This window comes from Ammospiza caudacuta, chromosome 9, assembly GCF_027887145.1.
Source record: "Ammospiza caudacuta isolate bAmmCau1 chromosome 9, bAmmCau1.pri, whole genome shotgun sequence".
Classification (NCBI taxonomy): domain Eukaryota; kingdom Metazoa; phylum Chordata; class Aves; order Passeriformes; family Passerellidae; genus Ammospiza; species Ammospiza caudacuta.
In genome coordinates this window covers 2,936,325-2,959,910 of record NC_080601.1, presented here as the reverse complement: position 1 = coordinate 2,959,910, position 23,586 = coordinate 2,936,325, and positions in this window count along the sequence as shown.

Genomic DNA, 23,586 nt, shown 5'->3' with positions numbered 1-23,586 from the left:
AAATCAAATGATAAAGTAAATCAGCTTGAGCAATGTATGTTTGGCTTCTTATTGCTAACAACCAGCCCTGGTTAAGGCTGCAATAGTTTGATGGGCATCAGCAGGCTTTTGCATTCCTACAGTATTTGCAGTTAATGAGATTATTGGATTGTTGTGTAATGTATTAAAAAAGCTAATACTGTATTTACAATAGCAAGGTACCAGAAATGTGGAAAGATGAGGTTAGAGTAAAGGTATGAGACTTGTAAATGGAAATTTATATTTCAGAGATTTTGTCCATTAACTCTACTTCTTGCAGAGCAGAGAGATGATTTATTAGAGTCCAAAAATGCCATTAGTATGCTATGTTTGAAATGCATACCCAAATCTTCTTTACCATTTTCCTGTGCAAGGAATTCTAATTTTCCTCTAAGGTTTAAAGAAAAAAAAAAAAATACTACAGTAAACTGGCTTGCTTAGACATAAGTTTCAAGTAGTAGTAAAAGGAAAAAGTGGAAATCTGTGAGTAGCATTTATTTTTTACTGCAGTACCTTGTGGAAGCAGTAGACAAGAACTATTAATATTTTATTACAAAGATCTGTAACTGCTTGCAGTTGACTGATCTGTCTGTTTGGTAAGCATTAACTTGACAAAAGGACATTTCTCAAGTACAGTCCTGGCTTTTTTCTTTCTTATCTTCCATAGCCAGTTGTAAAGCTCTATCCCACCCATCCACTTTGTTGTTATGCAGGGTTTTCCTTTTTCACACCGTGAGTTTCCATGTACGCATTGCACATGGTGAGATGCTTGGAGCAGAGGGAAGTGGGTCACACCTGTGGTAAATACGTATGATTCATGCTGATAAAAATTGAAACAGTAATCAATATTGATACAGTAACTAATATCTGGAAATAATAAAATAAGTTAAAAATAGTAATGCCAAAGAGGAGAGGGAGGGGAGGGCCTCCACCCCCCCCCCCCTTTCCCAGCAGATGTTTTTTTCAAGGACCACAGGAAAGAAGCTGAAGATGTAGTTGCTAAAAATGACCAAGAACCTGCTTCAGTCCCAGAAAATGCTAATTATAAGAGATTTATTGCCTTAATATGTAAATGCAGTAATACGTTAGTCTTAGCTTACATTGTACTGGGTTGGTGTGCATGTGTAACCCAAAAGTGAATTAAAAGACAATGAAGAAGACTACAGGGCCTTCATCAGTCACGACCCCCAAAGACTTGTGCGACCACCAAACCGAGTAGTAGCGCATGCGTAGTAAAAGTGATAATAAAAGCAGAGACAGAAAAATAACGAACCAAAAATAAGAAGAGATGGTATTGACATATAGCATAAAAAGAGTGATTTTCACTTAGCAAGCTTGTACGTGAAGTAACAAGAGTCATTGAACTCTGCCCTCCGTACCCCGCGGTATCTCTTGCTTATGCGCTATTATTAGAACCAAATTATCCCTTATTTTAATCGAATTATATTGTATCCAATTTTATATTTTTTATTTTAACTATTCAATCAAAATTGTTACCCCTTTTAATATTGTTTAACTTTTTTTTAATGATGAAATAATTGAGCAAACATAACACACCCCAGGTGCAGAAAGACCTGGGGTGCATCATTGCTCTACAGCCTTTTTGGCTGTCAGTCTGTGCTCTGAGGAGACAAAGATGGGGAGGGGGGCGTCTTTTGCATAGCGTAAAAGAGGGTTTCTTACTCTGGGGAATTTGAGAGCAAAAGACAAAGGAAACAGGAGTACAGCACCTTAAAAACGGAGGAGGTTCAAAGGGAAGGTACAAATTATTAACCAATCGGGGATATCCTGGGGAGGAGTAAAAGGTAGGGCTCACAAAAGCATCAAGTAGCCAGGGGGAGGGGAATTGGGTCACATGAACTGATGGGGCCTTGAGCTCTAGGGGATTTCTGAAGGAGAATTCTGAGCAGGAGGTTGGCTCAAGGGAAGACTGACATTTTGGCAGGGGAAGGGTAGAGAACACTTTACCACAAGAGGCAGGTCTTTGGGTGAGATAGGCAGCTGGGTAGAAGGGTATAACTTACGCTAAACCAGCAACATAGGGGGAAAACAGGAGCAAACTATTAAAAAGAAAACACACTACAATAGGTGACTTTCTCCTCTGCTCCACCATTAGCATCCCGCTCAGAAGCCGTGACATTTAATGCAGTACTCTTACTGAGAGTGGCTCTGGGGGAACTTGGGGACAGGGATGTGCTGCTGTGGGACACCCTTGAGCTCTGATCTGATTCTGTGATCCTGCAGATAATAGAGGGGTTTCTGTGTTAATTTTTTTTGTTTGCTTTTTATTCCAAATTGGTATGAACTTAGGAGATAAAAATAGATAAATTCATCTGAGTAGCCATGTTTGGGTCAGTGGGAAGCAGGAACCCTCTTGTGAGACTGGAGCTGATACGTGCTGGTAGCAGCCATGGCAGTGTAATTACAAATATTTTTTTTTAACTGAATACTCCATACATTGAGTGCTCTCACTTTTTATTATGTTCATAATTTTCAGTGGTTTGAGCTGTCTTCTATGTAGTCTGCAGAAATTTTGCTAAATATAGGAAGAATCACATTACTGCATTAGTATTTTTTTCCTCTTTTCTTTTGGGTTCAAGCCCAACTCCTTGGGATACACTTGGTTTCTCTGACACTCTATTTCTGCTTTTCCAAGAGTGAGTGTACTAGATGGCTTATTTGAAAAACATCAGCTGACAAGTGTGCTTAGTTTTGTGTAAAACTATCATTCCTCATTTATTTGAGTCTGTCAAAGATGCCTTTGATATGAAAGACCTAATTCTAGTACAGTCCTTTCCTGGTAAGGTTTAGTTTTGTGCTGGAACAGAGACTTAGTCATGTACATAAGAAGATACTCAAATAGTAATAGAAGAAGTTTACTTTGAAAGAAATGCCACATATCTGTGCTTAGAAATACTTGTATTAAATTGAGTCCAATTGTTACAAGTTTCAAATGCACAAAAAAAAAAAAATCACAGCTTAGCAGAACTTGATATCTCTAGGCAGATATAAATTCCTTCTAACTGGTTCAGCTGAAGGGAGAAGAGGCCCCTTGCATGAATGCAGGTGTCAGAAGGTCTCATATTTGCCTTAAAATCCATTTCCTTCTCTATAAGCTCATGGAGGTGAAAAGATGTAATGTCTAAGGACAGACAGCAGCAACCCATGGTGCCCACTGTGACCTTGTAAAGCAATTTAGGTGCAAATGTGCAAAGAATTTCAATGACAATGACACATAAATAGGTGCATGGGGGTTGCAATAGCCCTGTGCCTCATTTTTCCATCACCACTAAGAAGGAAGTGGTAGCTCCTTACCTGTATTTCGACCCTTTGTGGGTAAAGGGTGATTTCATGGGCTTTAAGCTGTGGTGGGTGCAGTACTCTGATTTAATTTTTTTTTTTTTTTTTTTTGCACACTCCAGCAATATACAAGTGCAAATGAGTAATCAAATGACCTGGAGCCCACCCACAAACCCAGATGAATAAATTCTCTGTCTTTTTTTCTTTTCCCATCACACTAAGTCTGCTCCTCCACAGTTTAGTGAAGCAGAGATGTACCTTCCTCCCCTGGAATAATGCAGCATGGCTCAGGAATACAGAACCAATTTGACTGTGTGATAATATGAGAACTCAAGACAACTACAAAAATAGGGTTTTTTTCCCATGCAAGTGTCTGTTATACTCTTCTCATATGGATGAATTCATACAACTCACGTAAATCATCATCAACTTAAAGTAAAAGAGAGTTGGTTCCTTTAGGCATGGGATTTTTAATTTTTAACCTGGTACTGGTGCATCAAATGACGTGCGATTCAAGGGTTGGTAAGTTAATTGTATTTTTCATTTAGACTGTAAAATGAACATGTTTCAGACACTATTAAGTCCTTTAAAAACAATTATTTCTGAATTTTGTGCTGTTGAAGCATGCCAGAAAACTTCTTTTCAAAACAGACCTCATGTAATTCTTGCTTATGTAAATGGAATGACAAATTGGGAAGCTAAAATAACAACTGCCAACACATGAAGTAGGACTTAACAGTTTTCTAGTCTCTCCTCACTTACCAGTGATGTTATCAACACTTCCCCTTGGGAGCACAGTTCATGGTGTCCTTTTTCAGGGCCACCAAAGACAAAGAAATTGTGTCACCTGGTGGAGGGGCTTCGGAACATCTTCAAATGCCAGGACTGCCCAGGCATAGGTTTTGTTCTGTTAGCTCCCTTTCCCCTCAGCCACTGTCAATCCATATTGTACTTGTGCATTAATAACATCTAGTTTGCAAAAATATTGACTGCTACAGAATAGCCCTCCTTAATAAGCAGAACCACTAGATCACAGAGAGCTGGGATTTTTCCCCTTCTTCTCTGTAGTGTTCATAAGGTATTGATTCCAATTCCAGCTGTATAAGGTGATTTTCTGTGGATGTTTTTCATGCATCACTCTGAGCTCAGGTTCTGAGGCAAATACTTCCTGCTTTGCTGTCCATCAGTGTCAGTAGCAATAAAGGTACAGTCTTTGGGGCAGCTGGTCAGAAGGACCATAGTGGTGGGTGTGGGGGAGGCTGTGCAGGGTTCTTGCTTCCCTCTGTTCCCAGGGTTACAGCTGCAGAGGCTGTTCCTACTGATCCCTGCAAATGCCATCCAACCTTCTCTGCAGTATGTCTGCAAATAGTTTGGGTTTGAGTATTTTTAAATAATCCTTTGGTCCGTCTAGTATGTAATTTCCTTAATTGGCAGGCTACTGTATTCCCCTGTACTGCTCCTAGTATGTGACTTCTCAGTATTTGATCCAAAACATGAATATTTATTCTTCTCTTGACATCTTCTGTTCAAATTGGATGAAGCACAGCTTGCTGCTCATCATCAGAGCAGCACAGGAAAAGACTTTTCACAGAAAGCCCTTATGGTATGGTGCAAAGCTGGTGAATCTGAGTGTCCTTTCCTCCTTGCCAGTGCTGCTGATATTGCAAAAAGGCAAATCCCATTTGTGCTCCCACATGTAGTGTTGCCAGGTAAAAGCTCTTTTTCCTTTTTGCAATTGTGGAAAGATCCAGATTCAGAAGGTCTCCACACATGGCAGCATGGGCATGTGAACGCAGGGTAGGCCTTCCTATATGCTCTGAAAGATGCAACAACAAAACATTGTAAGCAGCAGAGATGCACTTTTGTATCATCTGTTGGGAAAGATGTTACCAGCAAAGGTTGTACTATAATGCACACTCCAGTGTGCATCCTCTGTGGTGTATAGATAACACCGGAGAGGTATTGCTGCAATGACTGTGAAAGTGCAGTGTAGTCCTTGGCCTCTCTGGTGAACTGCTGAATTTTTAGTTCCACAGCTGGCAGCAATAGTAGAAATCATGGGCTTGTGACACTGACAGTGATTTCTTGTACCCAGGTTTCAATAAAAACCTCACACTACTTTCACTGACGTAGTTAATATTTTCTCAATCCGTGTCAACATTCTTGTGTTCAGAATCTTACTCTGAATTAGAAACTGGATGATTTCAGCAGCAAATTTTGCTAGGTAGCCCCTGAGTTGACCTAAACCATTTTTAACATGGTGATTTAGAGGCAAGAGGAAACTTCTGTATACTCTGCCATATCCTGAATCATCTGTGCTTGTTCTCCTCATACTTGCACTGTGTAGTTTTAATAGAAGTACTCTTGCTGAAGCATTTACACTCAGCTTCAAAAGCCCTTTGAATATTCTTGGAAGAAGAGAGAGGTTGCTTTATAGGAAGATAGAGCACAAATTATTACCCGTCTGGAGCTGACATGGAGATTTGGCACTCCATCTGGAATGCTTTCTTTTAGGAGGTATTTCTATAAATTCTGTCCTGTTCCTGATGAACAGGCAGTCTCTTTTGTCAGTCTCTAACCATAGGCTTGTCAGGTGTGATAAAGGCAAAGGAATATATACCATGTGCGTTGGCTGATTGTGCATTGTCTGGAGCTGTATAATTTTCCTACACTGTTATTGCTTTCAAGTGATTTATTTGTGCAATTTCTTGAGGAAACTCATCTGCAGGTTTCAAAATGCATAGTGTTATGGTCTTAGGGATTTATTCTCACTGTGTAAATGGGGACTCTCAGTGTCATCTACGAAACTAAGATAGTATGGAAAACTAATCAATACCACTTTTTAGAACATGGACATCAGCAGAATGACTGCAGGTTTATATTAACATGCTGACATATAAAATGTAACTAGAGAGCAGTTGATAGACTAAGAAGAAGCACTGCTTTTGGATAAAAATTATTGAACATAAAGGGCAATAAACAGAAGGTTTTAGAGGTGTAGTGTGTAGAATTTTCTATATCTCTTGAAAATAAATGTCTTGTTTTCATGATAAGTATTATCTTTTTCCTGCCCTACAGGAAATACTTCAACTGTCATGGAAATAAGTAGGGAAAGTAATCATAGTTTCTTACTCATTTTTGCCTGTAGAGGAAGGAGACCAACTTTTCTTTGAAGACTATTCATACTGTAATGGAACCATGGTAATTACTATGCAAACAATACCTACTTTAGCTTCAGGAAATTTATGATCTCATTATTTGTTTTCTTGTTTGTTTCCCAGTGCCTGCAAATCAGTGGCTAGATAAAGATTAGTCTGGTGAACGCTTTGATAGTTTGGTCAATACATTTCTTATGCAGAGTGGTAAGGTCGTGGCTGTAGGAAAGGCTGGGGAGTTTAAGATGCCAGCTGTCAAAAATAGGTTAGAAACTGCTGTAAAATAGTTAATAATGTACTGTGAAAAGGTTTGGTTATTATGTTGTAAAAGGGGTTAAAAGGGTAGTTATAAGAAATACAGTACTCACCTTATTGTATTACACAAAAGTAAAGTGCATCCCCCCAAGCAAAAGTGAGTCAGCCTGGACAGAACTGTAAGAGCCAATCAGCATCTTAACCTTCATACAAATGAAGGATCCCAACAGAAACCAATCCAAAGGAACAAAAAACAGTATAAAAGGGGGACATCCATGCCGCTCAGCCTGGAACATCAGGAACAACCCTGCTCAAGAAAGGAAGAAGATCCAGGTCTGCAGAATCCTTGCTCATTGTTGACTGAGAGCACTCCTGCTCTACCCGTGGGCCCCCTATGCTTTAGGCCTTATAATAAAAGCTGACACCACTTTTGTACTGGGAGTGTGTTCCTGTTTATGACACAGCTTGTTTTTCTCTGGTAATTTACTATTCCTTGGCTGTGTGAAATAGGTATCTTTCTGGCTGATGTGGAAGAGCCGGCCATGTGGCTCAAGCTCTCTTCAGTTGCCTAGAAGAAACACCAAGGAGTTGTTATATTAATCTGTTCTTTCTTTGAGCTAAAATTTCATGGGCTGCTGTTGAAACCTTTCCTTTGTGGTTTGCCCAGGTTTTTTGTATTGGTCAAACACCCTTCTCCCCGGGCTGTGGGAAACATTTCTACTTTCTACAAAAACAACAATGCTTAGTGTACAGAAAAAATTTCCTTTCCTTTGTAGGGCATGTGTAGAGGAAAAGACAGTGAAATTAAGGAGGCAACATGGCTACATTAGGAAAACTTAATTATTTGCTCTTTCAGTGCTTGGCAATATGGTGCTGTGATACAAGGAAGTAACTCATGGTTTTACAAATAAATGGTTGGAGTTTTGTTTCTCAAATGCAAAAGAATTTGTCCTGGTTTAAGGCAGATTTGGGAGAAAACCTCCAAAGGGGATTCTCTAGAAAGCAGATTCAAGTGGCCCCTCCCCCAAGTGGTTTGGGAAAAGATTTCCTTGGAGGAAAGTGGGAAAACCTGTTTATTTAACAGGTAAGGCATTCACCAGCACAAAAAAATGAACAATATCAAACGATAAGACCTCTTGCTACTCCCAAGAGATGACACACTCAGAAAGTCCCTCCATGGGCTGTAGCTTGGCTCACTCAGTCCCTTATCAGTCTCTTATCAGTCCCTCCAGTGCTGGAAATGCCACAGCCCAGGCCCAGCCTGGTGGGCCACAGGTGGAGCTGCCAGTGCTCTGCTGGGTGTTCAGTCCAGAGCAGGTTCAAACAGTTCCAAGAAAAAGAAAACCCACAGTCCAAGGAACTTCTCTGCCTCAGCTAGCGAAAAACTAACTAAAAGCAAAGGAAAGCTCTGTCCTGCTGTCTGTCCATGCTGCAGACAGCACTGTCCAGGAGAAGGATGCAGGGGAGCAAGTGCAGTTTCTGAAAACAAAATGTGTGCTTCTTGTCTCCTCTCACCTTTGCTCTTAGAACCTGTCTTAAAGGTGCAAAACTTAATTCTGGGCCAAACAGATGAATGGGGATACAATTCAGCATCAGAAAATCACCCCAGGACAAGTTTTACAATAAGTGGTTGGAGTTTTGTTTTTCTCTAGTCCAGCCTCAAGCTCTGCCCTACCTGCCTACAAGGCTGTTGTGGGGAGCAGCTCCTGTCTCCATACTGGCTCCTTTTGAGGAACAAACTCCACATCAAACATGCTGGAACTGTGGCAGACAATCTTCCCTCACCGCTGCCTTTATTTCAAGATGGGCAGCATTGCTGGAGTGGTTTTTTTTCCCAGCTGACACAACATGTTTTATTTACTGCAGGAAGCAGAAATATCTGTGTTGCTTGGTCTGATTACTTCAAATCATGCTCTCCCCTACTTTTGTTTTATTGGCTTATTGGTCATGAAAGAGTAACCTCCTACTGTTTTGTCTTTGTTGCTCTATAAATTACTGAATATTGTCACATTTCAGCAATTCGGAGACAGATTGTTGTTGAGGCTGTAGCAAGCAGGTGTTCTGCACTTCTATGTTCTTTACTTTCAACTTAGAGATTGTATTTTCTGCTGATTTAAAAAAAAATTACAGGGATTCTTTGGATGCTGAATACATGACTGTTTTGATCCAGGTAGAGAATTCAAAAGGAAATACTCTATTTATAGAGGAATAAATGCCAAAGTACTGGAGCCCCACTTTGGGAGTCACGGTAAAACTGCAGAACCAGAGTCCCCAAGAGAGCTCTGACACTTACTGTTGAGAATGTGAAGCTAGAAGTCGAAATAACTAACATTAAGGGCTACTTAATACATTCCTTTATCAGATCTGACACTGTCTTTTATATTTCTGAAATGCTACAAAGGAGTTAGGTGAGCAGAAGAAAGTATCTTTGTAAAAACAGAAGGGGTGAATATCCTTTAGTTTTTCGTTACTATCTGCACAGAACCTTTCTGCTCCTGAGCATCTCCACAGATACCTTCTTAGCCAAGACCCTCTCATTAACCTCCAGGAAGGGATGAGGATTTGAACTCCAATGCCCAGAATAACCCAAAATCTATCAGATACTTGGAAAAAGGCATTTTCTCCATAAGTATCTGGTAGTGTTGAGTATGTGGTTGTGAGTTCAGTTTGGATATGAGGTGTCCTTCATCTCTATACCTGCATCTGTTCCCTATCTCTGTCTGTTTTCTGCACTTAATACACCTCCAGTTTCCCCAAGGTGAGAAAATGTTTTCCCTTACACATTCCCAAGTGTGCTGATGCCCAGCTCAACTTGTTTGTAGTGAATCAATATTTGTGCGAGAAAAAACACATGCCATCCTCTATCAGGCATACACTATAGACAGAGAAAAGAGCAGCATCTCCCTGTCCGTATTACAATATATTAATTGAAACCACAGTCTTCTTGACCAGTTCAGGTCCCATCTCAAATAAGGAACGGACAGCTTATACTGTCTGCATCAAATTTCTCTGCTCTTGACTTGTTCCTTCCTCAGGGACCTGGTTTGGTCCTTCCTGGCAACAGACAGCTGCAGAAAAGAGTTTCTAAGTTTCAGCCTACCTGCACCATCAGAAACGTCCATCCTCTTTACTTTAGGAACTCTAAGTTTATTTTTTGAGTGACTAAAAAACCCACTTCAGCATGTTTTATATGCTCCCCAGTCCCTCAGGCTCCTCTTTTAGCAATTCCTTCCCTAGCCATTTTCTTAACAAGTATAATTTTGCAGATTTCATCACAGAAAGTATGATCTCACTGTCATCTCCTGTACCTTAAAATAAACCAGCCAGCCTTCAGCCAATTTCCCTAACTCCATCTTGTCATCTTTCACCTTAAAGCTTAATGAACTGCTTTCTTAATGTAGATTGCAGTTCATCCTTATTTCTTAATGTAAGTACCTTCATCAGTGACACACCTTTGCTGGAGGTCTAACTACATACACATTTTTTTCCTGTTATGTGCTATCTCTGAAATTCTCATATGTGAACTCAGACTGAGGGTATTGTGCACACTTAGTAGATGCAAGCTAAGATTGTAGCATTTTGGACAACTCTGTGGTAATTCAGTAAGCAAAATTCAGTCCTTTGCCATTTCCTTGCTGATGGTCACTTTCTTTCCCTTTTTTTTTTTTTTCCCAGGCACTGAAGACAAGACCACTCAGTGTCTTTGCCGTGTCCCAGCCTACAAATGTGACTCTTCTTTCACTGTGTCCCTCATTCTCACTTCCTAATTCAAGGACAGCCATACTTAGCTGCTGCATTCTGTGTGGCAGCATTTCTGTGTCTGCACGATTACAGTTCTGTCTCAGGTTTCATCTTGTTTGGAAATACATAGGGGGACACTCGCACTCCCCTCTTATTTGTTTAGAATGCTGCTACTGATATTAATTTCTTAGCTTGTTAATTTAAGCACTTCATCACTCTTTTTTGCATGCCTTCACTGGCATGTTATTCCCCACTATCCACAGTCATTCTACATTTTTAAGACCTTCCAGGCCTGCCCAGTGAGACGATGAAGCTGGTACCAATCTTTCTCACCCTCCCACTTCACCTTTTTTTATGTTTCTTGCCTGGGGTGGGCAAAGTTTCCTGTAATCCCAGCAGGGGAGCTCCACTGGGTGTCTCCTAGGCTAACATTGAAATTCCCCCCAGTAATAATGCTAGAGTGCCAGGTGGCACCCAGTGTGTCAGCCTGGCCTGGCTTGTGTCTGTGCTGCTGTTTTCTAGGAAGTGGCATTTAAGGGAACAGCTTGTTTGGCGTTAATCACCCAAAAATGAAGCCTTGGTTGTGATGTACTGCTATAATATGGACAGTACAGCTTACTTGGGAAGGTTCTGGGTTATTTGTGTCACATAAGCTCCTCCTATACAAATTGTTTAGGCTGAAAGTATCTGCATTTTATACATGTAATTCTATAAATCAAATTGTTTTCACAAATCACACTTCCCTTTTATTGTTCTTTGTTATTGGGGCATGTAGTAGCTTTCTGTAAAATGTTGCCTTAATTGCCTTCTGAGGCTATACCCTATAAATTCTGACAGGCACTTTCAAAAGTGAAAGCAAAGGCATATTTTTCTTTTATCAGAGCTTGCTCAACAAACTGCCTGTACCTTTTCCATTGGGCTTTGCAAAATGGAGTTATGACAAGAAGAATAATGCTATTTAATTTATGAACCATTATTATTTATTGCACATGCAATCACTGGCCTTTTATGTGAGAGAACTGGGCAGCAGTTCTTAAAATTGGAAAGAGGTTATATATTTACCCAGGCTACCAGGATAATTCCTATGGGATAATTTTTGTTTCATTTATTTCTTTGTGTTGACAAATTTACTGACAAAAAACCAACCAATGAGGTTGGTTTTTTAAGCTTATTTGCTAATTCATAATGATATGCTCAAAACTTATTAAAAATAATCCAACTCCTTTATTATGAAGGATCTATAAGTATGTTGAAAAAGGCTTGCTTATATTGCTACACAATTAAAGAGCTGAATCACAAAATAGGCTGTGTTGGAAGAAAAGCCCAAAGATCACCTAGTCCAACTCCTGATCCAGTACAGCATCCAATTTTACTTCTGAATTGAGATCTACTTCTTTCCTACACAGATCAGGACTGGGGGCTCCCTACAGTGTGATTTGCATAAGGGCATCCAGAGACCCCAGTGTATGCTGCTGCCCCAAACCACAGACCCGATTCCACAGTGTGAGGAATTGGCTTTGCAAAAACTTGCACTAGGGTTTAGCATTATAGTGAATCCCCCTACAAACTCGGTGTGAAAACTGGCCCAAAAGAGGGCTCTGGTGCCAGAGGACCATCTTTTCAAAACAGTGTGAATAATTTGAGGGCATAAATTACATAGACCTACAGGTATTTGTGGAGCAAGTTGCCTGAAATTGCATGTAACAAGGTTTTGAAATGCAGGTTATGCTGGTTTCTCCTGATACATGTCTGCTCTTCTCAGTTCCTGAGGGTAAGCAATATTATTTTCTTGAATGAGGTTCTGGTTGCAATGTAAGTTTTATGTCCCAAAGTATTGTACGTGCCTTATTTAGAATTAACTGCTTCAAAGAATGTTCCAACTGGTAGATTACTTTGGGAGATGCTTTATAATTTGATGATGCTGTATGACTGATAGCCATCAACACAGATTATGTGGGAATTTCAAACAGTTTTGATTAATATTTGGACTTTTTTTGGTTGTTTTTTTAAATATAGTGATACTTGCATCTGTAACAGACTGGAGTCTGTGACTCTATCACTGACTAGATTGATGGAGGAATATTATTTCTAACATACTGATAAAAATACAAATTTGGTTCCCATGCAATTGGAAACCTTGAAAGCAGCAATATTGAGGCCCATTAAGAGACTCAGTTAGCAGTGCACTAGTCAGAACTGAAGTGCTGCAGTATACAATTCTGGCTAATATTGATGAAGAGCGCAGAGATAATGGAAGCTTTCACTATGTGCCTATGTTTTACAAAGGAATTAATTGTGATTTGATCTAGGGTTTTATTTTGATGAATTATTCCCAGTAACATATTGACAGAACAAGAGGGACTTCAAAACTTGTGAAGCACAACAATCCTATTAGCTGGCTTGAGAAGGTCTGATTTAGGTTTGTCTTCTAAATGCAGTCATTGGAGTCTAGGAGGGTGGAAATGTCTGCTCAGCCTGTGTCCAGGTAGCAAGCTTCCTGTTGGGAAGAGGGCAGGCCCCCCAAAGGACTGTCCTTGCACTCCTTGGTTCCTCAGAGCCTTTGTCCCATTAGTTCAGTACCTGTACATCGGAAACCACACGCAAATGTCCAAATGTGCAAAGGGTAAATACAAGCAAGGGAACAGATATATTTGCTTTGTGAGTGCCAAATACATGATCTTGCAGAAACCCCTCCTAAATGCACGGGGACTTTCGCCTGAATAAGGGCAGCCAGAAAGTGTCCATTGTGGTTTTTCTTACAGCATGCTGGACCTGGAAAAGATTCAGGGAAAACCTGGAATTGTTAGCAACAGTAAACTCCCAGCACATATAGTGGACCAGGGTCCCTCACATTTTGAAGTTGCACTGAAATGGCAGTAATTACCAACTTGTGCATAGTGTCCATGACAGAAGTCAGAGCTTTTAAATAGAAAATGAATAAAAAATTAGAAAGATGTAATTTTTTAATTCCTTCAAGACATGCCAGTTCTTTTGTGGAGCTGGAAGAGATTTGCTAGTTCAGTTTGAGTATGGAGAGCAGGGAAACAATGCAGTATAGTAGTTGACAACTTCCACACTAACATTTAACAAGCTGATTTTTCTGATGTGGAGAAGCAGCAGCATTTTATTTGTTTCCATAAGAGTGCATCAGAAGCACAAAGCTGTGCTTTTGACTTATGAGGAAAGATGAACATTAATAAACAGGCAGGTCAAGAAGAACCACAATGCAAAGGATTTTGGTATTCCTTCAACATTTGTCACCACATACTACCTTTCCAATATATTTTACTCTGAGAAATAGTTTTTAAGTCTTGCTTAGATCTGACAGCAGAAGAAGTCCCTTGTGAACTTTGTAAAGGCAATCTCAGTCCAGCTGCTGGTGTTTAGAGCTACACATGATGAAAAGTGTTGTAAATGACAGAATCTATTTTCTAGTACATTTGACAAATGATGGGGCTCTACCTGTAAGGATGAGAGCTTTTTTATTGACTTGTGAAAAGCAATGGCTTCTGTGAATTGCACAACTGAAACAATTAAAATATGCAGTGATGCAAGTTGCTGAGTAATCACGTATCCTTCCAGTGAGCAGTAAATACCTTTTTGCTAACTAAATGCTATGTTCAAGAGCAAACCATAGAGAAGACACAATAAACTTCAAAGTAAATCTGTCTCCTGAGTGTTCAGCTCTAGGCTGCAGTTACCATGTCACTTCAGATAGACATAGACTGCCTAACTCAGGCTCCTTGGAAGTTCATAAGATCCTTCAGATCACTGAATGAGAGATTATTACTTGCATTGGCATATTTTTAGTAACTTGCCAATTATTGCAATCTTGATAGAGTGATTTCTCTTGCTTGCCAAAAAAGTTTGTCCTGTTTTTTTTTTCACAAACCCTAAATGGAAGACAGGTGCTCATCATCCAGCACTAGTAGTTTTGCAGTGGTATATATGTGTGTGTATATATATATATATATATATATATATATATATTATATATATATATATATATATATATATCTTACTTTCCCAAAACAAACAGCCCTTTTAATTGGAATTTTAAGGACAAGGTTAATCAGGTAAAACCATTTACCACTGTAGTCATTAGCAGTTTAGCTTCTTGGAGAATCATCACTGGGTTTATCAGTGAGCTTTGCTGACAACAGAGATTTTCTCAGACCAGCTGAATTTTACCAGGAAGACTTGATCCCAGAGAGGAATATTGCAGGGCCATAGTGCACAGTGTGACTCTTGGACAGGTTGCATTGCTCAGCGAAGGCATGGTGAGCGTGACTGACATGGTTTGAGAGGAAGTAGGTTTTCTGGGATATGCTGTGGTCACACCAGTGGGGTTCAGATTTGAATATTGGCACCTGGTGTGGCCACTGAGGGCATTGGATAGGCCTTTGAGAACACAGGGGTTAAAAGCAGAGCACTCTCGTGGGAAGCTTTCTTGTGTTTCCGTCAGGAAAAGAATTCGGATCTCTCCCCCCATCCCAGCTGCCAGCTGGGCAAGGGGAGTGGAAAGCCATGGGGCCGTGAGGTAGGCTGGGCCTTGGACAGAGATGGGAGGTAGGCCTGGCCCAAGGGTGGAAGAGAGAGAAGCACCGGGAGGTATTCCGCAGCCCCCCACCCCGGGAGACAGAGAGAGAGAGAGGGAGCCGGTGCCTGGGACTGTTACCTTCAAATTTGATATCATCATGTGTTGGCGGCACAGCCCGGCCTGTGGAGAAGGTGGGGGGTTGGCAGCGAGAAGGTGTCCGGCCGCTTGTGGGAGATTCTGGGCAGGCAGAGCCCAAGTTTTAACCCCTTTTTGGATAATGAAAGCTTTACAGAACATAACCCTTTCCTAGAAGAGAGATAGAGTGGAAGATGAAGAAGGAAATGGGCAAGTGTGATGAAGGTCTGGGCAAGGGAAAGATGCGGGAGAGAGAGAGAAGAATCTAAGGTGGGAAGAGATGATGGAGTGGCCTTTTGGCTGGACTTTTCTTGCATAGCCATGGACAGAGCCATGTTTCCTGTGACACAGAGACTGCGTCCAGGGGGAGGCAATGCCTCAGAACCAAGAGGGTTCGGTGTTGGTACCCCTCAGCCCCAGGGTGTGAAATCTGGGGGGGACAGGTGTCCCAAAGTGGGGACTGCACTCTTTTTGGAACAGGACAAATCATCCTTACAAGGAAACCCTGGAAGCAGCTCTGGTCCAGGTTCAGTGGTGAGAGCACTGGACATGAAAGGAAGAGGTCACAATGGCACAAGAAGGACTCCTCTCCTCTTGATGAACTGAGAACTGATTGTATGAAGGGTGGTGCTGGACCAAGAGTTGGTGATTTGGAGGATAGATGTATTGGAAATTTGGTGGGGGGAGGAGGAAATGTATTTGTAAGGTTTTCATTTTCCCTGTGTGTGTTTCTTTTTACTTATAGTTGTAGTGTAGTTAATAAAGTTTTCTTTTCTTTATTTCTGAGTGGGAGTGTGCTTTGCTTATTCCTGGTCGCATCTCACAGCAGAAACCAGGGAGAGGGTATTTTCATGGGGGCACTGGCATTGTGCCAGTGTCAAACCATGACAGTGACCTTGATGAAGACTGGATCCTCTGCACCTGCTGGGAGTGCGGGGCCCTGGCTTCACTCCTGCGTGCCACAGACCCTAAGCTGGAAGCAGTGAGTGAAGGTGCACATTCCTTGGGCAAATGTTGATCTTTCAAGAGCACACAATCTGGCAGCCAAGCAGAGAAATCCCCATCTCTCTAGCAAAGTAATTCCACTTGGAATAACTAAAATCTTCACTTAAACCTTAATAACACAATCCATGGTATTTTTTGGAAAAGCCATTTGCTCCCACAAATGCCTTTCTAGCTAGAATTTGGGCACTGAAAAGAATAAATCTCATAATTCTGCAAATCTCTAAATATACTCTTTGCAATACATTGATGTTAAGTCAACGTACTGAAAACAGCACAACAAACAGAAACGGCAGTGTCTCTCTTCAGCAGAAATGCAGGGATGCTTATTGGACAAAATTATCTGAATCACTGGTCACTGATGGGTGCATTTAGCTCCAGCCAAAGCCCAAACTGCCTATTGCATTTCCCAGCAATGTACAGTCTTGGTAATGAGTGTTTGCACTTTGCAATCTGCCCTGACACAGTGCAGTGCAGTTTGTTTGGTTGGTCTTTTATTCTTTTTTTTTTTTTTTTTTTTTTTTTTTTTTTTTTTTTTTTTTTTTGCACTAGCAGCTTTGGTGTAAAATGTGAGCTACACAAGTTTAAGTCTTTTTTTCCCCCCAACCCTTCTGCTATTAGTTCCCCCTGCCTTTTAAAAGAATTGCCTTTATTCTTTCTCCCTGCAGGTTTAAGATTTTAAAGCAGTAGAAAAGTTTTTGTTGTAGTGATTGTGAAGAGTATTTTCCATACAGGTAAATAGTTTCCATGCAGGTATCATGCAGGTATCACTGAACATAGTGGCACTATACAAGTGGCGCTTTCTTTTCTATGTGACCTAGAGGTGTTCTGGACTCTCCACTCAATAGCTGATTTGGGAATCTGCAGCAGTGAGCTGGAGGAAATGGATAGTGTGGTAAATTTAGCAGAGGATGAAACTTGGAGGAAAAATGCTATAGCTTACTCTGGTCTGGAGAGGAAGGGAGAAGAAAAGAATTGTCATGGCTCAACATGGGAAGAGAAATGTGAAGAGCAAGCATCTGAATTTCAGTCCCACCTGCAGAGGCCTTGCTGCTTGATGGCAGTCTTGTGTTCTGTCTTCTTTTTGTTAGATTGCATTCTCTGTAATCTGGGGGTGTGCACATGCAAAGAAAAAGGTGAGAGAGAGGGCACAGGCTGTGCATTGTTCTTCCTGCAGTTCTTATTAAGGCAATAAATAAAAAGTGACAAGCATGATTATTTATTCATTCTGCTGTATTTTAGGCATGTGTGACCACAGACTTGCAAAAGACATTGAATTTGTAAAGTCAAGTGATGAGAACTTCTGCAAACTTTGATGCAGCCCTCTATTTCTGTCGTTAGGAAATGGCCTTTGACTACCCAGCTGCAAACTGGAGGGAAGCATCAAAGTGGGAAGAATGAATGAGGGGTGTGAGTTGCAAGCTCTTTCTTGAGGCAGATAATGAAAAAGATAAAGTTGAGGATTGAAGGTGCAGCCAAAGGAAAGAGGCAAGGGCACTCTGAGTGGGACCCGTGATCTGGCTTTTGTATGGCTGGAGATTGCAGGGAACAAAAGGATGCCTTGGCAATGAAGGCTCACCTGGATGGTGTGCTGGAGAGCTGGATTTGCTCCATGCCTTTGTTCAGTGCATTCTTACCTTGTCAGTGTGCAGCTTTTCTGTGATTCATTGTTATGGACTGTGGGGCCTAATTTGCAGAAGTGCTGACTTGCAGCTGCACATCAAGTAGATGTGCTTTGAACCGATAACCACACTATTGCACTAGCTGGTTCAAAAAGTCAGGCATGAGGCGTCTCATCTGGGCACAGAAATTTCCTTTGTAATATTGGCATTATTTTCTCTTTGCCTATAATCGTGCCCAGAAGTGTCTATAGGGGTGGAAATCCCCTCACCTCAAACAAATGGCATTTATTTTATAATACCTTTAAGTTTATGAAGTCCTAATATTATCCTGTCAGATACTATAAAAAGCTCTAGGGCTTTTTAAATGAATAATTCTGCTGTCAGAGTCAGCTTTGAGCAGTATGCTGTAAATGTCTCAGTGAGCAAGGGATATACTGCCAGTGGGAGTCCAAACAAAATCTGGGCTGAGGTGGACTTTGCACAGATGTTGAAACACAAGGCTGTTAAGTTGGTTGGGTTTATTCAAACAAAAAAAAAGTGGGATACTGTAGAGTAAGATGTGGTGAGCAGTATGGTACTCAGTCCCAGGCCAAATGAGTCCTTCACCTAAAGAAAGGTTTCATTTCATTTTAGAGGATAATTTTGAAGGAGGTGAAAAGGCCAAGTGAGCTGTGGAAATGGAAAGGTAAATACCAGACCAGATACAGAATGAGGAAGCTTGATCAGGTGCTGTACACCTGCAAAATAGTCAAGAAAGCATTGGAAAACAGGGGGAGAGGGGAAGAAGAATGTAGCCAGCAGAAGCACAAGTGTAGGAACTGCTATGGTGGTGGGCACAATCAGTACTTGGGCATCAAGAGCAGTGGTGAGACAGTGGAGTTAATTGCTGCAGCAGTTTCCTGTGTCTGTTCTCTCGGTTTAGACTGAAGAAGACAAACAGGCATGTAGCTGATCCTCTATGGAGAGGACAGCATTTGCTTCTGGCTCTTGTCTACAAAATTGTCTAATCCTGTCTGCTAGGCATTTTCCCTCACTATTGACTATTGGCAATGCTTACATTGCCAATAGTCAATAGTGAGGGAAAATGCCTAGCAGACAGGATTAGACAATTCTGTGCACTGCCCTTTTAGAATCTATGCACTGCCCTTTTAAAATATGAAGAACAGGGAGGTTTTATAATTAAAAGTGTTTATTTCCATTTTGTTGTTTGCTTCTTTTGCATCACCAGAGGGTTAACTGGAGAATTTGGCTTAGCTTCTTTATGCTGTGCACTCACAAATAACCATTCACCATGTCCCCTCCAATTCATATTCTTACTAAAATAAGTAGTCCCAGTTGTTCCTGTTTTGTGGCAATTTCACTGGATGAGCCATGGTCACCTTGTGAAACTCTTGGGGAGTCAAATTAATAGCATTTTTATTTATATGCCAATTGTTTTCTGGGACTGTTTTTCTTTGTCGTAAAATAGGGCGCATTAGTAGGGTGAGTTTCACGAAGTTATCATCTAAAGATGTCAGGTGGATAAATGAAGAAATCTGGAGAAATTCCAAGAGCAGTTAGCCCAACCTTGGCCCCAGGAAAAGTTGTGGGACGAAGTATTAAATTGTCAATTTAAGAAATGCTGAAGATGATAAAGTGGTTAAGAAATCCCTAAGGATTTGTGAAAAACAAGTAGCTTTGAATTAATCCAATTTCTTTTTGGGCAGGATAATAGACGCAGTACATGGGGGTATTAGTAATTTGCTTCTATTAAGCTTTTGACTTTTTTCTCATGGTGTCTTTATATACTACACAGGAAATTATGTTGAGCCTGAAAACACTGCACATAGTGGACAGTGTTTTCAGGCTCAACATAATTTCCAAATTCAGCGCATTCCAAATTTGTATTTCACTGCCAGAGTAAGAGGGCATTTAAAGGGGCTGAACCAGCTGGTTTCTATTCAGTGGTTTCATTAGGACTCAGGAAATGGAATGGGGGTTAAATTGGTGAAATGCACAGAGGACATCATGCTAGTAAACTGTAAGGATGATGGAGGACAGAACTAGAATGCAAAAGGACCTTGTTAATTTGATGGAAAAGGCTAAACTAACAGGTTCAGCTTTTCCAAGTCCCATATGTAAGGAAAATAAGGGACAAGCTGGGGTGGAAAATGGAGAGTAGTTACTGCTCAGGAGTGTGAATGGCGGGGAAAGATACTGGAGTGGACAACAGGAGAATTTGTGTTTTTGCAAAAACACATATTTCATTGTTTAATAAGGATGTTGATAAGTTGGAGGTAGCTCAAGGAGAGTTTAGAAAGCACAGAATGAAAATTGAAATAAGTGGTTCTATTTTAATATAAAGAAAATAGACAGGAAAATAGTATCTTGGTTTGCAACAAGTTCTCTACAGAGGCTGGCAGCTATTTGTTCTGTTTTCATACTTGAGGCAAAACATCTTGGTTCCATGTGGGAGAAAGAAATTCACATTGGAGTTTAGCAATGATGTAAAATTGAAGGGTTCCGGACACCTCTGCAGGTGCTGAGGAGAAGACTGACCAGATTTTTTTTTAGGAATGAGAATTGAAATGTACTCAACCCCTCTGTTAATACACAGGACTGAAAATTAAGGTGTCTTCACTACCAATTTGACTCCACTTTTCTATGACTGTTCTTATGTCCAAGTAAATTAGTGGGGTTTTTTTTTCCCATCCTTTGAATAAAAGGTAAAGAAAAGGAAGGGTAAAAAGATAAAACTGAAATCCCTATCTGAATATAACTCTGTGTTAGTGTCTTCCTTTCCAAAATGGTTGCTCTTGTGGTGCTGATAGGCTCATCTATATTCTGTCTGAAGTCTTGCTCACTTGAGGTCTTTTATCTGTGGGATGGCTGTTCCTGCTGAAACACTGAAAATGTGCTCCAGGAGACAATTTGAACTGTTTGATCTCATATGATAGCTGTTAAAATTTTAAACTTACAAGCTACATAAAGCCAACTGGTGTAAAATATAGGCATGGGACGCTCTGTAGAGCAAGTGACAAAAAGCCCACCAGACGTCACCCTAAATGAAAGGATGTGCAAGGCTTTAGTCATGCAGTGAGAAGAGCTGTTGTTATCATGTTAGCAAGTTTAAGAGGAAGGGAGGTGTTGGACTGAAATAACATGTGAGAAAAGCAAGGTAGATCATGGATCTGGAGCATGATAGGAAGCAAAAACTAGAGGGACAAGTCATTGGGTCTGTGCTACTGAAGAAGAATTCTGTGCTGTTTGTGGGCTGGGCAAGGCTGTGAGTAATGACATCTTATAGAGTTGGGTCCTGTGATTGTGGAAACAGAACTTCATGCCTCCTGTTAAGTAAATGTGTCTTCTACTGAAAATTACTTGGCTGCATCATGTTATCCTTCTCCTCATTAAGACAACTTTCAGGATCCTGAATTTTTGTAAATTGAGAAAATTAACTAATATGCGTAACAAAACCTTGTTTAAGAGAAGTACTCTTCAGAGAAATAAAAGTTAGCTGATATCATCACTGTTCCCTCATGGACATGACAGATAGCTCTTCTTTCTTAGACAGCATGCTACAAACAAATGTCGTTTTCTCACTCTGTTTTCTGTGTTGTTTATACATGTAAGGCAGAGGAGACATGCAAATTGTTGACTGAGGACCTTAATCCTACTTTTTTTCAATTCTGCTCCCAACTAACCAAGAACTAGAAAACTGAAATTGTTTCAGTACTGTAGAGGACTGCACTAGAGGAGCACAAAGTTCAGATGATACAAACTTCTTTAAATCTTGAAGGTGCATTAGAAGCCTTTTTCTTTCAAACTGTTTGTTTGTTTTTTGTTTATTTTTGTGGGGTTTGTTTTGTTCTGTTTTGTTTGTGTGTGGTTTTTGTTGTTGATTTGTCGCTTTATTCTTTAATTTGAGGTTTTTTTTGTTTTTTTTTGGGGGGTAGTGTTCTTTTTTTTTGGGGGGGGGGGGGGTGTTCTTTTTCTCCTAATGGAAAGAAGCCATTCTTATAAAGGAAGAAGATTTCTCTTATTTGATATCACCGTTATATTTTTGATATGTTTTGTTAGAGCTTCAGTTCTACTGCTCAGTCTTTTACAACCACTGTCCTGTGGGCATATCATGAACCAGCACCTTTTCTTCTGCCATGAACTCTAATGCTGTTGTTCAGTGAGCAGCCAGATGTTGTTTGATTTTCAAGCTCTGGATGTGTCCTGTTTTATAGTTTACATAACAAAACCACGGCTAATATAGGTGTTTTGAGAAGGTGATCTGGAAACTGCAGTTGTGTTCAAAGGGCTCTGTGCCACAGGTAATCTGAGCATCTCCTGAGCAAGGGGTAAAATATTTTTGTTTGTAGCAGGGGGCAAAAGGAATAAAATATATTTTTTCTGATAGTAAGACCTAGATGTAGAACAAGTCCTGACATTGGTAAAGTGGTTGTTCTGCTCTTTCAGATATAGCATAAGGAATAAAACAAAGAGAAAATGACCTTTTGACAATGATAATGCATACATGGGTCAGTTTGCACAGCTCAATATGAAATGCCTTTATGAAATTCTGTTATATGAGTGACACATTTGAGATGAAGCTCTTCAGGGATATCTGGCATTATACACACAGCAATTACATGTTTGATTGCACAGAATAGAGTATCAAATGATGCCAACAGCTCCTGCTAATGTCAGAAGCTAAATTCAAGCCCAACTCTCAAGCAAGTTTTACATACCTTCTAAAGCTGTCATGCTGTGATATCCTATCTTTGGTTCCTGTTCTTTCTAAGATAATTTTTTCTTCCACCTTTATTCTTTGGATGTGTGTTATCAAGTTGTATAATCAATATACTACTAAATTGTAAAGCTCTGTATTTGGGCTCCATGCTGCCAGTAAAATCTCAGCCTGACCAAGAGTCACATTCAGAGCTGACTTTTGGGTTTCTATTACAGCTGTCAGTCACAGGCAGTACCTGAGGCAAGCAGATATTAGGATTATTTACATTCATGTTCTCATCTCTGCCAAAACCAGGTATCAGCACCTGCATTTGTGTCATCTGCCAGCAGCTTCTCTATGATGAATTGTTGTACTTTTCAGCACAGAATCTGTAAAGTTGCTTAAAAATACAAGAAGGGCCAGACTGATTTACTGCTACATCCTATAATGACAGCTATTGGTGTGTAAGAAATGATCTTGGAACTAGAAACAAATCAAAGAACAAACATTCTTATAATATATAGTTGGGACCTACTATTTATTTATATTTGAGGGAAAGATGTGTGCATGTAAGTGCACATTCATATGTCAAGATAATCCTCTTTATAGAGTTGTTTGTTCTTGTTTTCTATTTTGTGTCATGGCATTTGCTAATTAATTACATTTTACAAGTCTGCAGAACATTTGTCATGTCTCAGTGTGTGTGACATACAATTGATCTTCACCAGTCAAGAAAGAGATAGAGCATTGTGCTGGTTTGAGGAGCTGTGTCAAGCCTTTGGGCTGGAAAAATCTGGAAAAGACAGAATATCCAGAGAAAACAGATCCAACAATATATTTGCTCTTACTGATTTTAACATCAATACTTGGTATTAAGGCTTAGCTAGTGATAGTTTCTTTCTTCTTTCCAATGGTTGGAGAATTTTTTTCACAGCCTTGAAACAAAGCATTTTAAAATCAATTCTGTTACCCCAAAAAAGAGGTTTTTTGGGATCTCTGATTGTTGCTTTTTCCAACAATGAAGTTTCTTTTTGGTTGTTATCCATGGAAAAGACCCAGATAACCTGTTTCCTGTCCTTTTTGTTTTGTAGCAGTCTGACAGCAGTATCTGCTTTCAAG